Consider the following 17,437-nt stretch of genomic DNA (forward strand, 5'->3'; position numbering starts at 1 on the left):
GGGTTGCAACTGGCTCAGAAGAATGGCCGTCCCGAGCCCGTGTTGCTAAATGTATTCTCTGTACATCACACTCCGTGCGAATGGCTCCCCCTGGACGTGCTCAGCCCGGCGGAATTGCAGAACTCACACCAAACCCAGGTCTTCTGAGCTCTGGGTCTGTGTCCTTGGTCCTCATTAGGAACAACTGAATAGGGACTGTTCACCCAGGGACAGATTTGTTATTGCAAAAAACAATTGTTTTGTTCTAGATTCTTTTTTGCTCCCTCTGCAGCTTGCACTGGCAATGAGAAACACCACCAGTGTACCAATCCAAGGGCAGAAACATGACATGTGCCTTAGTCAGCAATAGAGGGAAAGAGCGTTCATTTCCAGCAATACCTAAGAGGCAATGCTTAGTGCAAGTTCATTAATACTGAGAAAAAATTTCAATTACCTGTTTTTATAGCTCTCAGTACATTTGTGGTGTTAAATTTGTCTACCTACTTGATAGTTATTCATTTACTTATATACTAGGAAGTTTCTTTCATCTAAGATGCTTTATAGAAAATTTCGATCATATTTTGAGTCAGTGGCTTTGAATTATTTTGACAATGAACAACAGTACGAAACATTTTATATAGTGATCCAGTAACTCACACAGGTATACACATACATTTAACTGAAGTAGAAATTTCACAAGACGGTATATATGTTTCCTTTGTGCAATCACTCATCTGTTATTTCCTATTTAATTCTCATTCATTTATTAAATTCTGGCTGAAACCCACTAATTTAACACCATGACTTATAGTTTAAAGAATATTACCTTTGAACATTAATTCACAAAATAAATCTATATGGAAACCATCAACAAAATGGAAAGGCAACCTACAAAATGGGAGAAGATATTTGCAAATCATGTATCTGATAAAGTGCTGTGCGTTTTAGATCCGAGCTAAAGAGGAGGATATCCATGCCAGGGTGAGAGCTGGCAACAGGAGACTGGTGACCTAGACGGGCTTGATTACATGACTAAACTTACTAAGAGTGGTGGAAACGATGCTGGGGGAATTAGAAATAGGGAAAAGGAAAATAATAGAATAAACATTGTGGTATCAAATTGGAATTGGAAATACTCGTGTGAACTCATGATTTTTTTAGAATATGTAGCTAGATAGAAAAATTAGTATAGATATAAATGTGTGAAAATGTATGAATGCTTGTGTATATATGTAAACATATATTCCCTTGCTTTTTCTACCAAGATGAGAATGGAAGCAGTGGAGTCCCTGCAGCAACAAACACATCTAACACCCAGATCTTGGTTTCTAAATACCATGCTTCTCCCGGACTCCCTGCAGAAACGGCTTATCCCAGGGTTGGGACAATGAAAGCAGCAGATGAGTCTGAACATCTGGTTTTGCCAGAAAGTAAGGAAGTGCTCAAAGAATGATAAGGATGTGCTGTAGGAACACAGGAATCTGCTTGAAGAGAATCTCTCTGGGACAAAATCTGAGATAATCTGATCATAAAGACATGATGGTATAGATAATTCAACCCATTGCATAAAATAGGAATTCATGAACTCATACTGATATTGGTTAATTAAATTGGAAGATTGAAAAGGAAAAAGATATTTACAGAGTCTCAAAGTATTGCCCCACAAATCCTTGCTAGTTATGAAGAGGAGAATAAGCTTTACTGTGAAGAAACCTGAAAGACCTGCTTTAATCAAGTTAAGTCCTAAATTAACGTCACCATTAATGAAAGGAACTAAAGTTGTGAGTCCCCAGATGGGATGCAGTGAGAACTCAGTGTCATTTCTGTTCCACTTCTGCCAAAGGTGCAAATGTTGAATGTAATCATTGGAAAGACCCAATATATTTACTTATTTGTTCAACCTCTCTGTATATAACCAATCTCCTAACCAAGCGAATCACTTGCTTGGTCCTGGGCTGGCCACCGTCTCCTCAGCCCCATGGCCTCCTTGCTTCCTTAAAGCAAAGAGAGACTCTCTCTCCACTATCTCATCTTATTATTAACCTAGGAAATTTTTTTTTGGCGGTGATGCACACGGCTTTCAGGATCTTACTTCCCCGACCAGGGATTGAATCTGGGCCCCTGACAGTGAAAGCACTGTGTCCTAACCACTGGACTGCCAGGGAATTTCCAGCTTAGGAAATTTTTGTTTTCATTTTAATTTTATAAAATATTTCTGTTAAGAGATGGACACAAATGTTTATTGTAGAAATTTTGCAAAATTTGGAAAGCACCATCCAGAATGAATTGTTGAATTTTAGTGTATAATAAATACTTCCTTTTTTTCTACATTATTCTTGATAGGTGGAGAGATGTTTTGAATGGGACTACAATGTCCACATTTCACATTATTAACTAATATCTTATGATCTTTTCCCCTTAATAATACTTCCTAAATTTTTATACTAATAAATATTCTTTTATGGTATTATTTTAATGACTGCATAATATTATTCCCCATTTTAGCCATGTATAAATGTAAGACTGTCATACCCTCTTTTATTTATCAAGTACTTAATCAAAATAATCACTGTAAAAGAGATGTTCTATCTAACTTCCACCGAGACAAACATTTTTAGCTGAGTTACTTTTCACTTATAAGCCAAAGCCTTATATTTGGGGATTATTTATTCAAGAAGGTTTTTCATACTAATCCATTCAACCCTTCCTTTATTTTTAAAGTGTTTCTAGATCACCTACTACGTGTGAGCAAGCAATTTTGAAATTCAGAGGCTCACTTTAATGGTTTTTAAACGAATGTGTGAAATGCTTATGAACCTGTCACAATCCATTGACATTAAGATGCAGTTGTCCAAATGAAACAATAAATAGGCCTACACTCCTAGCAAAGACTTCACGTGGAAACAAATACAATTTTGCACACGATATTCAGTATTTAGTGACCCAACTCTTTTTCTTATGTTTTTATTTTCCAATTATATCGTATACTTGAGTTTCATTTTATTTAAAAATTATTTACCTAATACCTAAAGGTCTCAAGCATCTTGTCTTACATGTATTCCTTACATATCTAACCTCCAACATGTGTGAAACTTGCTTTCACTAGCACACTGTATCTGAAACTTTTCAAATCAAATCTAACTCATAAGCCAATATAAAAGCATCAAATTGTAAATTAAAAAATACTTGCCCAGGGCTTCCCTGGTGGCGCAGTGGTTGAGAGTCCGCCTGCCGATGCAGGGGACACGGGTTCGTGCCCTGGTCCGGGAGGATCCCACACGCCGCGGAGCAGCTGGGCCCGTGAGCCATGGCCGCTGAGCCTGCGTGTCTGGAGCCTGTGCTCCGCAATGGAAGAGGCCACAACAGTGAGAGGCCCGCGTACGGCAAAAAAAAAAAAAAAAAAATACTTGCCCAGATTTCTTTTCTGTGAAGGCACCGCAATGAATGAAATTGGGGGCCAGAGCCCTAGAACTAGAACCATTTGCAAGCCAGTCAAAGAGACAAACTTAGCACCAATGATGAAAAATTAAACAACAACACAAACATTAAATAATAAGTATGATAATTATTCAAGAGTTTTTAACAAAGCAAAATGATCGTTTGCCAAGGGCAATGCCAAAGTGGAGTCAGAATGACTTTGGAAGGTATCCTCCCAATTTCCAGAAAACAAAGCCAACATTACTCATCAATGTCTATAAAATCTTTTCCCCCATCCTGTAGAACTTGTCTCCTCTACTCACTTTTCCTTTGCTGCTCCTGTCCACTGCCATTTCTATATGAGAATGCGGCAGTTCAAATGCCCCTGCAGCCTGTAAAGTCCTGTGAAACATAAATGTCTACCACGCTGTTCGCCCTCTGCTGACCACACAACTGATTCCACTATTTTGGCTGAGTCAGCAGTTTCCCGGCAATTTATTCAGGTGGTTGGATTACTTGCATGTGTTACTACACTGATGAGTACTCAGCTGATATCCTCTGAATTTCCCCACAGGAGCCCACCTACAGGCCATGACCTCAGCATCCTCTCAACTCTGCTGGCTCCAGAGCCCAGAGGCTGCCCTGGCCAGGAGGCTGAGGAGAGTCCTAGGTCCACTTTGCAGGCTACCACCGCTGAGGTTTATTCCAACCCCACTCCTTCCCAGTGTGAACCCAATCTTGACATTCTTTATCATAACTGAATCAATTTCCACATCTAGATTAATTTTGTTGCCCCCAAGTTGCCGTACCATCATGATTTGAAAAAGGAAAATTCTTAAAGAATTCTTAGGGTTATCAGCACATTAAGATAAAATTGTATCAGTTTTAGAATGGCATCGTTTCAATCCAGAGTAAAATTTATTTTTTCTTTTGAAAATCATCAATACTTATTATCTGTAATACATTGATTGACATACGTGTATACAATGTTTAAGGTAAATAATAAGAATGGGTTCTTTAAATATATTTCTATAATTTTATGTATATATGTGTATGTATAGTGAACCTTCTCCATGTACGTAAAAGTTCCAAGATCACAATCCAGAACTAACTACTAGTCGATAATATTGGGCTGTGGCTGACATAAACATCATAAGCAATATTTTGAAGTCAGGGGAGCTGTTATTCCAGATTTCTCAATAGCTGAAGTTAATGGACATCATTCAGTTAGACACATACGCCAGAGAAATGATGACTCTTAATGCAGGCAAAGTTTTGTGTTTTGTTTGTTTGTTTGTTTTTTTGCGGTATGCGGGCCTCTCACTGTTGTGGCCTCTCCCGTTGCGGAGCACAGGCTCCGGACGCGCAGGCTCAGTGGCCATGGCTCACAGGCCCAGCCGCTCCGCGGCATGTGGGATCTTCCCAGACCGGGGCACGAACCCGTGTCCCCTGCATCGGCAGGCGGACTCTCAACCACTGCGCCACCAGGGAAGCCCCAGGCAAAGTTTTAAAGACAGTTTATTTTCTGTTTGTAAACAACAAAAAAAATGCCTTTCTATCTATAAAGTAATACCTATGTGATACAGAAAGGAATGTTATTAACTGAACAGAGTTTTCCTTCTCACATCACATAACGATGCATTTAGCTAGGTCAGGTTCTCCACGTAATAAAACGATGGAGAATTTTCCTACAGGCCCACATGGAAGGATTTTTTTTTTTTTTTTAATTCATGAACAAGGGTCAAGATAGAGATAGGTATGCGCTCTGGGAATGCACGTTCACACACTTTAGGGATTGCTATGCGTTTGGTAAGAAAACTGTGACTTGGTTTTTGTTCAACTTACTCATTGAGAGACTATAGGAAAAAAAACCAGGCTTTTGAGTATCCATTTCTTTACCTGCATTACGTGGACATAATCTCTGCTGTCCCCATCCAGCAGGACACACACAACACGGAATTCTGACTCAATATGTTATCAGTTAATGAGATAATAATAATGTGCCTTATTTCTAACGTCTCTAGTGGTTTTTCCCAGAGACTTTTGTTTTTGTTGTATTTGAAAACTCACCACAGACCATGTCCAGCTTTGAAGGAGAGCTGTTATTCCCTAGAGTGTAATTGTTGGCTTCAGTGGAGAGAATGTGGGAGGGGCCAGAGAAATGGCTTCATCTCAGAACACTAGGACGACAGACTCTCCCCAGAACTGTCACAGGAGACGAGCAAATGAGGACCCCAAATCATTGTAATAAACATGGAATGTCCAGTTTTTTTTTGTTGCTCTGAATTCGTCAAGTACTAAATGATGTTGCAGATAAATGTGTCATGGATAAAGACTGAAAATTTTACACTCTAACTGATATAAAATAAATAAATGAATTTCTTTTTTTTTTTTCTTTTTTTTTTTTTGGCCACACCACGAGGCTTGTGGGATCTTAGTTCCCTGACCGGGGATTGAACCTGGGCCCTCGGCAGTGAAAGCACCAAGTCCTAACCACTCGATCGCCAGGGAATTCCCAATGAAATATTTTTAATAATTGGATATGACCTACTTTTAATTTCCTATGATTTTTCTTTGGTGAAGTTCAATTAATTTCATACCTATTCTCTTAATTCCCTTTACAACTTTCCTGTGTAATCAATCCTAAAATGTTTCAAACCATTACTTTTGAATGAAAAGTGTTAGAATCCAATATACAAATAAATTTAGATTTCTTAAAAGTGGTTGAGAGAGACAACAATATGATATGTATATTAATACCATTATGACTATATTTTTAGTGGTATGTGGTTGGTAGAGAGTTCCTCAGGGAAATTCAAAATGTCAAATCTTTTTCATCTAGTTGTTGTCAGAATAATGTAGATGTGCCGTAACATCCTATAAAGTAAAGACTTCTCTTCTCTTTTTCTCCAACTCTGTTTCTTTTCTAAGCCTTCCAACCCACAGATATATCCTATCTTAAACATTGATTTGGCTACTTTATTTCAGCTTCCAGAGATAAGATTTCAATTCCAAATTCTAACTATTTCTCAAACATGGATTTAACTTCTGAACATATATATGTTGGTCCAATTAGGGGATAAGATGAAACCAGCTGCATTTTCTTCTTTTTTAGACACCTTCAGGTACCCAATGACATCATAAAGCTGTCCAGGGCTCCAGAGGGTCCTCCACTGCTTGGGGGAGCATTAAGATGAGTGTCTGAATATCTCCCTGGAAACAGCAAAGCATACCAGGATGTTAAGCCACGTGTTTGAAAGACCAAGTGCATTTTGTTGGAAACTTCCATAACACAAGTAGAACTTTTGAAAAAGGGAGGTTTCAAGAGGGGCCATATATATTAAATAGATCTAACTGCTTATTTGGAAAAGACCTTTGCTATACAAGTTACTGATCTACTTTGTCATAAAAAAATGTATATCACATTGACTCAATTTCTTATAATCAATGGAATATGATTATTTGTTCTGTTAATAAATAGATTGATTCTTCATATTAAGAGCATGAGCTTTGGTCTAAGACAAACCTGGGTTTGTATCTTGGCGCTGTCAAATATTAATTATGCGATTTGGGGCAATGTACTTAAACTCTCTAAATTGGTTTCCTTTTGAAATCAATAATGGTAACTACTCCATAGGATTCCTCCAAAACGCCAATGAGATAATCCTTAGAAAGTACTCAGCACATATTTGAACCTGGGGAAGTACTCAATAAATGATAGCTACATTAGCACACCTATGCCAGTGCCCCCAGAAAGACTCCTTTCCCACAATAATTCTGCTTGGAGTCCTTTGATTAACATAGACCTTACCTTGAGTTTCTGCTGTTACTGTTGTCGAATGAGCTTTATCCACTATAATTTTCTGGCTAATATCTGAGGATTCCAATTAGCACTAAAACTAGCTAGCGTGTTCCCAGAGTGACCTAAGATGTTTTATTTGTAAGCACAATGTGTACCTAGAGCCTTTCGATTATATGTGATTAAGCCTTGAGCACTTAATATTTACTTCCTACAGGAGTGTGAGCAACAGTACCTTTTAAAGATGTGAGCAACAAAGCAGTACCTTTTAAAGATGTGAGCAACAAAGCAAGAAATCACACTGTTGCTATTGGATGGGCCCAATACTTACAACCAGCCACTAGCATTGTTGTCTTTTATTATAGGAACCGAGGTGTTTCTGGACCAGAGTGTTTCCTAGCTGTGCCTGGCTTCATCACTAAAGTGGCTGTTAGGGAACGTCTGCCATAAAATGCTCCCCAGAAATTCCAACACAACAAAGCACAAAATGCCATGGAGCAGACCCTTGGCCTTCACAAATCTGAGATGTGAGTCTTTCATTCTCAAGAAACCTCCAAAGTCATTGACATAAAGCCTTGTGTGGTTTCCTACAGCGCAAATTTAATCCCTCTGTACTGTTTGAGTATGTGTGGGGATGGGGTGCTTACTAGCCTGAGCGCCTACCGGCAGTTACGGCATCTCCTGGCTTTACTGTTCTCTCTCCAACCTCATGGGTACATTTATTCTCTTCCAGGGTCCAAAAAGCCTACTTACTATTTTTAGCTCTTCCAGTTTTATGCTTTATGTAGAAATTATATCCCTAAATTAGGAGATTCGGGAAGTTCTGGTGTGTATTCCTTAGCAATATCAAATATCCACTGTGTTTCATCTTCCAAAAGGGGAGGAACTTTATAAGACACTACAAAATCACTGCTTCAAAACCCCTTCTGATTTCTGTATGAAGTATGTGATTCTAATGTGACTGCTGTCACCAAGAACAATTTTTTGTTTCAATGTATTGATTTCAATACATTGCTAATTCTATAATGCACAGTGTAAACTTACCTATAAGTGTAGTTAGGGTAAGACGTTTCTCGTTCATCTAAATAGAAATGCATCTCTCATGCGTAGCAAAGTCAATATAGCTTAAGCTGGGACCATTCACACAAATCGATGAGACTGAACTTAACATTTTACAGTTTTTTAATCTAATTTCAGAAATCAATTTGTCTGAATTTTTCACTGTTTTTTTTTAACTTTTTATTTTATATTGCAATACAGTTGATCAACAATGTTGTGTTCGTTTCAGGTGTACAACAAAGTGATTCAGTTATCAAATACATGCACCTATTCTTTTTCAAAGTCTTTTCCCAATTATGTTACAGAATATTGAGCAGAGTTCCCTGTGCTACACAGTAGGTCCTTGTTGGTTATCTATTTTATATATAGCAGTGTGCACATGTCAATCCCAAACTCTGAATCTATCCCTCCCTACTTACCCCTGGTAACCATTAGTTCGGTCTATAAGTTTATGAGTCTGTTTCCGTTTTGTAAATAAGTTCCTTTGTATCTTTTTTTTATATTCTATAAACAATACCATACGATATTTCTTTCTCTGTCGTACTGAGTGAAGTAAGTCTGAATTTTAAACTATTTCAACAGGATATTTTGATATCATATTTATACAGCCTGTGTTAGTTGGAATACAGGCTGATCTGCATGTGACAAAGATTAAGGATGGATTATTTATCCTTCATAGGAGTTTGAGTGACTTTGTCTATGGCTCTTTTCCATGAAGTCATGAGAGGCTCAGCCTCTTTCCTCTCATGATGTTCTGCCGACCCTGGGGCGTTGGCTGCATTCATGTGGTCCAGGATGGTGCACGATCAGGTCCACACCCCTGCCAGCAGGAGAGGTAAAGAAGAAGGGATACCATGCCCCATCCCCCTAAAGCGTGACTGAGTTGCACACGTTACGTCTGTTTGCATCTCATGGACCAGAGCTTAGCCACATTGTCACCAGATCCATATGGGAAGCTGGAAGTGTAATCTTTCTATCAGGACACACAATGTTGGGGACCACCAGTACCTGCCACTCAGCATTCCCGCCATTTTCAAAAGATAAACAAAGAGCAAAATCAACAAATTCCCAAATATTTTATTTTGTTAATTATTTACTTTTTTTTTTAACTTTTTATTCTATATTGGAGTATAGCCAAACTAAACTGTGATCGTTCAGTTTCAGGTGCACAGCAAAGCCACTCAGTCATGCACATATAGGTATCCATCCTCCCCAAACTTATTTACTTTTTCTTCATTTCAAACATAATAGGAATGGAATGCATGGAGGCAATCAGTGCTTAGATTAACCCTTGCTGATTTCAGAAACCAGAAATTGTTGGCCCATTTCTCTCAGTAGCCTTGGGTTAATTTCTTAGTGTTAATTTCTTGTGACTTAGCCCTATCCATCCATAGGAGTATCACTTCCTTAATTGATTTCCATTCCTTTATAATCCTGAAAATCAGAGAAAGAGTTCAGGGGGTGAGAAATATGAAAGGGAAGGGATCAGACATACTCAACATGGCAATAGATAAAAGAAACAGTGCAATGATCCACGGGGCGGACATCCTGAAGGCCGGGCAATCGGATGCTCCGTCCACACTCAGCCTTGAAGAAACGACATGAATTCGGAGGAGGCACATCACCCAGCTTGAGGTCTCACCTCAACGTCTGCATCATAAGAAAAGGAAAAGCAAGCAAGCTCAGGTGACATTGATCCATGTACACCCTACCAGAGAAATCTCTTCCTGCATCTCCCTCCTTTGCCCCAGTACATTTCTGGAACTGAGGAGATTTGAGAAGTCTTGAAAACAGATAAAAGTACATATAAAGAATACTTACAAGCAAAGTATTAAAAAGTAAAAACGAATACAGTAGCAATTACATATTTAAGTTTTAAAGGCAAGAGGAAGAAAAGAACAATAAGTTAGATAAGGGGAACGAATGTGAGTAATAGCGATGCAATTCTTGGCTAAATACCAGGAGAGAAACTTCAGTGCTGATAAAATGGTCTTAATAAGTAAATTCAACAAAAGACTTTTCACCAACTTTAGAACAAACTTAAAATGCTGGTATTTTTGGTTATTAATCAACCTTTGTATGTGTTATGCTCATGTTCAATAAAAAGGTTAAAACTCCTACACACTGTGTCTAATAAAAATAATGGCAGCCGTTACTGGAAGGCAAGGAAAAGCCTTTACACACACACACACACACACACACACACACACACTTACACACACTCACAGTCACTCTAACACTCAGTCACACATCCACACACTCACACTTACACACTCAGTCACACACGCTCACACTCACACACACTCACACACACTCATGCACACACACACACACATTCACATGCAAATTTTAAATAGGATGCAGCAAAATTAGAGTCTTTTTAATAATGATTATCTTTCAGGCTCTTATGCTGTGGTCAGTTTCTTTTTACCAAAAGTCAAATTTCATTTCTATGCATTTTTCCTCTAGAGTGGAAGAGAAAGAGTTAAGGGCGTGGGAAAGGGCTGGTCTCCCTACAGCTGCATTCACAGGAACCACCAGGTTCGACAAGATGTGACTTCTTACTTGCCAGCTCGGAAAAGGTGTGGTGAAGGTCCATTTGACATGCTTTTAATTATGGCTTTTCTTTTTCTTTTGTTTGTTGTTTGTTTTTTTGTTTTCCTGAAGCCTATCCAAATGATCCTAAGAAGGCATTTCACAGCCATTTAACTTGTTTCTTTTCTAAATATATATTGCTTCTTGAATGGCACAGTGATATATACCTTACCATTCATTATAACTCTGGGTGATTTTGTTATTTTTTTTTTTTTAGTTGAAAATAGCAGCCACAAAAAGTATAATAAGATAGGATAGGATAGGATAAAATAAAATAAAACAAAACAGTAGCCGTGTTTCACATTGAGTCATACCATTGTTTTCTGTCACGGTGAGGTATTCACTGAGTATCCACAAATCAAGCAGCCTACCTTTCCAACCACCCTTTACTCTTTTTTAAAAAAATGTGCATTGAGAATATTCTATGCCAAAAGCACCATTAATATGTCCCTCGAATTGGTCCTACCTCATTACCACCTGCTAAATATCACCTACCCATCCTCAGGATGAAACAGATGTCTCGCATCCTCTGTTTCTCCCATGCCCACTTCCGATCACCCACAATCAGCTCAGCACAGCCTCCAGCGTGTATTCCGAGCCTGGTGACTCCCACACTTTCCACGCTGAAGCTCTGATCATGTGTCTGGAACAGTCTCCCAGCGGGGCTCTCGCTTTCTCTCTTCCTCCTTACAAAGCATTATCCTCTCAGTGACCTCTTTAAAGCATAAATGGTATCATAGCCTGTCCCTGCTTAAAACCCTGCAGTTGCTTCTCACTACTGTTAGAATAAAACTCTAATTCCTTACTTTGCTTATCAGATCCTGCAAGCGCTGAATGACTCTTATCTTTCTATCCCATCTTCTCTCTCTCCTTTACCCTGTTCAGTTCACTCCAGGTATTTGGACCCTCCATAAAATTCTCACACACACAAATCTTATTTTTTTCATGGGCACCTTTCCTTCTACCTTTTCTCCAAGATGGCAACCTGGTTGGCCCTTTTTCCTTCTTTGGGTCTCAGCTCTAAGGTTTCCCCCTCAGAAAGTCTTCTTTGATCACCCCAACCAAAGCAAGATGGCCAAGAGTTGGGAGAGTCACACTTATATAACAGATAGTGTGTGTACAATATCAAAAGTATGGATTTGTTGTAAGAATTGCATAAACATATATACCTGGGATAGAGCAGCTACTTCCTAAGGCTAGTTTCGTGCTTTTGTTTGTTTCTTTTATTCTTGTATGTCGGGCTTTCTATGAATGTTGCATAAGTATGCTGTAACTGCTTCTCTGAAGGAAAAGGTAACTAGTCTATAACACAGTAAGTTAGGGTAACAGTGTTCCCCATTATTAACACACATCTGTCAAAGTCACCACACCCAATGAAACCTTTAGACTGAGACACACCTAACATAAGCAAGAAAGAAAAGGGGGCAGAATTATCTCCTTGGGTGGTCCAGCATTTTAAGTACTGAAAGTTAATGGAAATATTCAAATCATATAAGAATGTACCCAGTCATGTATTCATTCAACAAATACATGGGGATGGGTGGGCACCAGGCACGATTAAAGTGCTTCAGATACAGATTGTAACAAAGGACAGGACAAAATCCTCTGACCTGTGGATCTTGCACTGGGCAACACCTCATCTTAGAATCAAATAATGTTTTATCTATTGCCTTGTACTCTTAATTCCAAATGAGAAATATGGGGTCCAGAGACTGGGGCTCTATTCCCAGCTCAACCGACCGATCAGTATGTGGTCTGGAGCTAGAGGTGGCTTCTCTGATACTTCTCAAGTTTTACGTGTTCTATCCAAGGTCCCTGCAGCTCCAAAACTCTGTGATTCCATGATTATACCAAACACCATTTTCAGTATAAAAAAAAAATCTGAGGTTAGAAAGCTTGCAGTTAAGAACCACTTCACTCCTTAACCTGAGTTTACGGTTCTACTATGCCAGGTATGTTTTTTTTTTCCAACTATTTTCTTCCAACATTAACATTTAGAACCGAGTTGAAGAGAAGATGAAACCCCTCTGGAACACAATTAGCTTGTTTTTTTTCTTCTGCTGTAAAAGATGGTCTAAGATTTTATATTCTCCTTTAAATTGTCTAAATGCCAATGTTCATGTTTGTCTATATCTGGGGGACATTGCAGTGCCAAGAACTTTGTCTTTTATTCTCCAAAACATAACCAGGAAGCTTTCCCGTAAGGTCCCTTGTCTGGGTTCATACACCACCTTCATTTACATAAAAGACTATTTCCCCCCAAACATGCACCTATTGTTATCATGATGATTATCCGCAGTTCAAATGTACTAACCGTCCTAGAGATCATTGTGGAACAGATGCCGTGGCTCATTCTCTTCTGCCTAAAGAAAACTTTTTTTTTTTTTTAATATCGACATGGTATCCAGGTTACATCTTGATAATCACTTTAGAACTGAGAGTAACAAATGGCAGATGGAATGTTGTTTTTTTTCTGTCCCCATCTCCCTTTGTTCCCTGGCATTGTGGGACAGCTCCCTCCATTCAGGCGGCAGGACTGCTCTGAGTGAAGGGCAGACGTGCACCTTCCGCAGCCTCTCTCCAGTTCAATTATGATGCTTTAACGGGGCTAATTAGCATATTCCTCGGAGCTGGAGCTCTTTGAGTGACAGGTAACCATGGAGAGTCACACTCCTGTAGGTGATCAGCAAGAGTCTTTTCTTCTTAATTAAAAATTAGAAAAGCCTTAAAGAAAAAGCATAGTATTTCCTGATGTCTGCCGTTAGCCCAAGCTTGCCATGATGGAAAGAATAAGAGTAGTGTCAGAAGAAAAATTGATGCCATTTCAAAAGGAACAGAGGAAAATACCATGATAGTCAGAGACAGGAAAGCTATTTATTGTCCTCCCCACGAACAGATACCCGAAAGGGAAACACGAAAAGGCAAAGGATCATCTGAGATTTCCTGAGAGACCATTTAGATAATAATGCTTTCCCCTATAAAATTTGTGAAATAATACTGTATTTATTAACAATAGGGGCTTTTTTTTTTGTCATTTAGAAAGTATTTGAATAACATATGCAGTTAATGTTAAATAATACGTATTCAGTAATTGTTGATCGCTGATGACAAGGTATAATAAAATAAAAAGGTATTAATAACCTATTTCCATTCTAAGAAATATTGGAAAAAAAATCCTCCCAGTACACAATATATTGGATCTGATCTTGAGAACTGATGTCAGCAGGCCATGGTGTATCTTTCCAACAAAGTGAGTATTCTAAGGAGGGCAGTGTAGTGAATTAAATATTGTCACCTTAGTTTGGGAGCCTAGATTCAGAGAAAAAAAGTGAACAGAAATTTTATAATCTTTGAAGGGCCTATCAGGATACCTTTTCTATTCAAAAATAAGCAAGTAAGTAATTTGGATAATCAGAGTCGATTTTAATTTTCCCCAGACTGAAAGGAAACTGCTCTATTTTCTTTTGGTTCTTTTCATCGTATAAAATATTTAATTTTAACTAGCCTCTCCCTTTCCTGTTTTTACCCCCAAATGGGATTATTGTAAAACACACCCTGCGTTGTTATTTCTGGCCCGCCTCAAGCCAGGAAGCTCTCAGAGTCTTCTGGGAGCGCCTAATCTCATGAGCTGTGCTGTCTCATTTCAATCGTGGGAATAGAAGAGGAGGTAAACCAAGCCACAGTGAATTCCTTAGCTATTACTTCAGAGTAATTTCTACTATGAGAAGAATTCACTGAAAAGACAGAATGATAAAAATCAGTGTGTTACTTTGTAGTCACACTTTCCAAATTCCAAAAATTAGGATTTTTCTTCTAAGGTATAAGTTGAGTGAAGAAACAAATTTTAATTCCAAAAGACTGTCTCTCCCAATATGCGGGCAGTGGTCATTGTTCATCAACTCAGTCTTTTAAGTCTCTATTTATTTGAACATTCTTTCTTAACAAGCATAATTCCTCAACTCTGAAATTTTCCACAAGAATTTTCCAGAAAGCAGATTCCCTTCTCAAGTTTCATAAATCTGACCTCAGTAAATGTACTTGCTAATTACTATTGGCTTTAATTTGACAGTAGGAAACGTTATGTCCTGAGAATCTCAAGACTTGCTTTATTTTTTTTCTGAAATGTTTCTACACCTAATAGAAATCTGCTACAAGAGTAAGAACCTTTCTGGTTTCATAGTAGTAAGAAGAGCTCTGTTCTGAAACATTGCATTTTGAAGTTTATGATATTTGAACCATAATGGAGGGAGCTAGCTGTTGGTCCCATAGTCACTTCCTTTGATATGTACTCCTTCCAATCACAATATATATCAATTTTTTTTCTAATACTGACACCAAATCTATAGAAATGCTGAATTAAACAGAAAATATTTCACGTTTTAAAACAGGCACATTAAGAACCAATGCTCCATAATATTGTATGGATTTGAAATATTGACCTAGTTCCATGCAAATTACAAGCTATTTTTAAAACAAACGGATTAAATGATTGGATATTGAAAACTACTTTCAACCATTTTCTATTGCAAATATTTACAGGCAGATCATTTTTAGCTCTTGTGTCTACCTTTTTTTCTGCAGAAACTGGAAGAGAAGAGAAATTTTGCAAGTATGGACCACTTTATGTAACAGATTCATGAATATGAAAGGGAAACAGTAAAGATCTAGTGCTCTGAGCTGTTGGCAGAGCTGACCTCTAATCGCTTTCAACCTTCTTACTTCATGACTGCCTCTCCCCTACCATGAGAGACAGAAGAAACCAGCTCTCGGAACAATGGTTATTAACATTTTTAGGATAATTTGATACCCTAGAGGCTTGCTCCAGTCCCATCATGGGTGTTTTTGTTTGGTTTTCCTGCTGGATGTAGCCTTTCAGATTTTCCACAGTGGGTCCCTAGAACCACAAAAGGCAAAAGCATAAAACCTCCTATTGCTGGAGTTTAATCTTCTCACTTGATAGATGGAGAAATGGGCAGAGAGGTTAACTGACCCTCAGCTAGTGGGTTTCAGTGCTAGAACTGGAACGGAAACTCAAGGTGCAGCATCCCCTCCCCAACGATCTCCTCCACGGCTGATTCCATCCCACTGGCCTTCCTCCCTGGATTCCACACAGACTTGTCATTAGCTGACTAAGAGCCCGTGCCTTGCAGCCCCTGTCACCCCACACCCTCTCCCCAGTTCCCAGGCCTGGCCTCTGCATTGTCATCTACCTGAGAATGTGTGGATTCTTAACCAGAGCTGTGACAGTGAGAGTATTTTTTTTTTTTTTTTTTTTTTTTTGTGGCTGCACCGTGCACCATGTGGGATTCTAGTTCCCCAACCAGGGATCAAACCCGTGCTCTCTGCAGTGGAAGCATGGAGTCTTAACCACTGGACTGCCAGGGAAGTCCCCAGTGAGAGTCTGCTTTACCTTCGTGCAAACCACAGCATCTCGTGTTGCTTTGATATATACCCTGCATTGGCCGTTATTTCACAGTAGAACATTGCTCTTTTATTTTTTGGGCAGGGGAGCAATTCTTGACCCTCTAAGATGCTACTATTTTAGATGACTCAATATCACTGAAAAGAAAAAAAATCAGTCAAATTTAAAAACTAGAAGAGGCAGATGTTCCTTAAGAAAAGTAGATTTTTAAAATTACAAATCAATATAAAAATTGTGTATTTGGGGGGCTTCCCTGGTGGTGCAGTGGTTAAGAATCCACCTGCCAGTGCAGGGGGCATGGGTTCAAGCCCTGGTCCAGGAAGATCCCACATGTCGCAGAGCAACTAAGCCCATGCAACACAACTACTGAGCCTGCGTGCCACAACTACTGAAGCCCACGTGCCTAGAGCCCATGCTCCACAACAGAGAAGCTACCACAATGAGAAGCCCACACACCACAATGAAGAGTAGACCCTGCTCGCTGTAGCTAGAGAAAAGCCTGTGGAGCAGCAAAGACCCAACGTAGCCAAAAATTAATTAATTAATTAATTTAAAAAAATGTAAACTCAGTCAATACAAAGCACACAAGCTTTGTCACAAGTATCTGGCAGTCTGGGTGACAGCATATCATACTCATATCTTCCTTATAAGAACAAAGTGATGGCATTTTCTCTGCATTTGTATTATGTTAATTTGGTCCTCATCTGGCTGTGAGCTATGCATATTAAAATGAAACACAGATAAGGGAAAATTAAAAAGAGCATCTTTGGTGGGGAAGAGGAAGCAATAGAAAGTGAACCCATGGATGTAGAATAATAGGCAATGCATCCATTGTAACTCTTAGGCTTTTCTCCCACTGAGAGCCTCAACTCTTATTATCCTCTTCTTTGACAGGTATTGATATGAAATTTCATTTTGTAAAATTTAAAGTGAATTTTAAAGTGCTACTTTTGAACATTCCAAGATTGGAGATTTTTTTGACAATGGAACACAGAGATTCCATTCATTAGGCATCATTTGCTTCCCTGGCAGTTCTCAGTATAGGAAATATTGTTTTCAAATGAAAAACTGTATTTGTTACATGACACCAGTTTCCTTTTAAACAGAACGCACAACAACAAAAAGATGACTTTACATATGCATTGTTGCTATTATATTTCTATTAT

Source organism: Tursiops truncatus, chromosome 1, assembly GCF_011762595.2.
Source record: "Tursiops truncatus isolate mTurTru1 chromosome 1, mTurTru1.mat.Y, whole genome shotgun sequence".
Taxonomy (NCBI): domain Eukaryota; kingdom Metazoa; phylum Chordata; class Mammalia; order Artiodactyla; family Delphinidae; genus Tursiops; species Tursiops truncatus.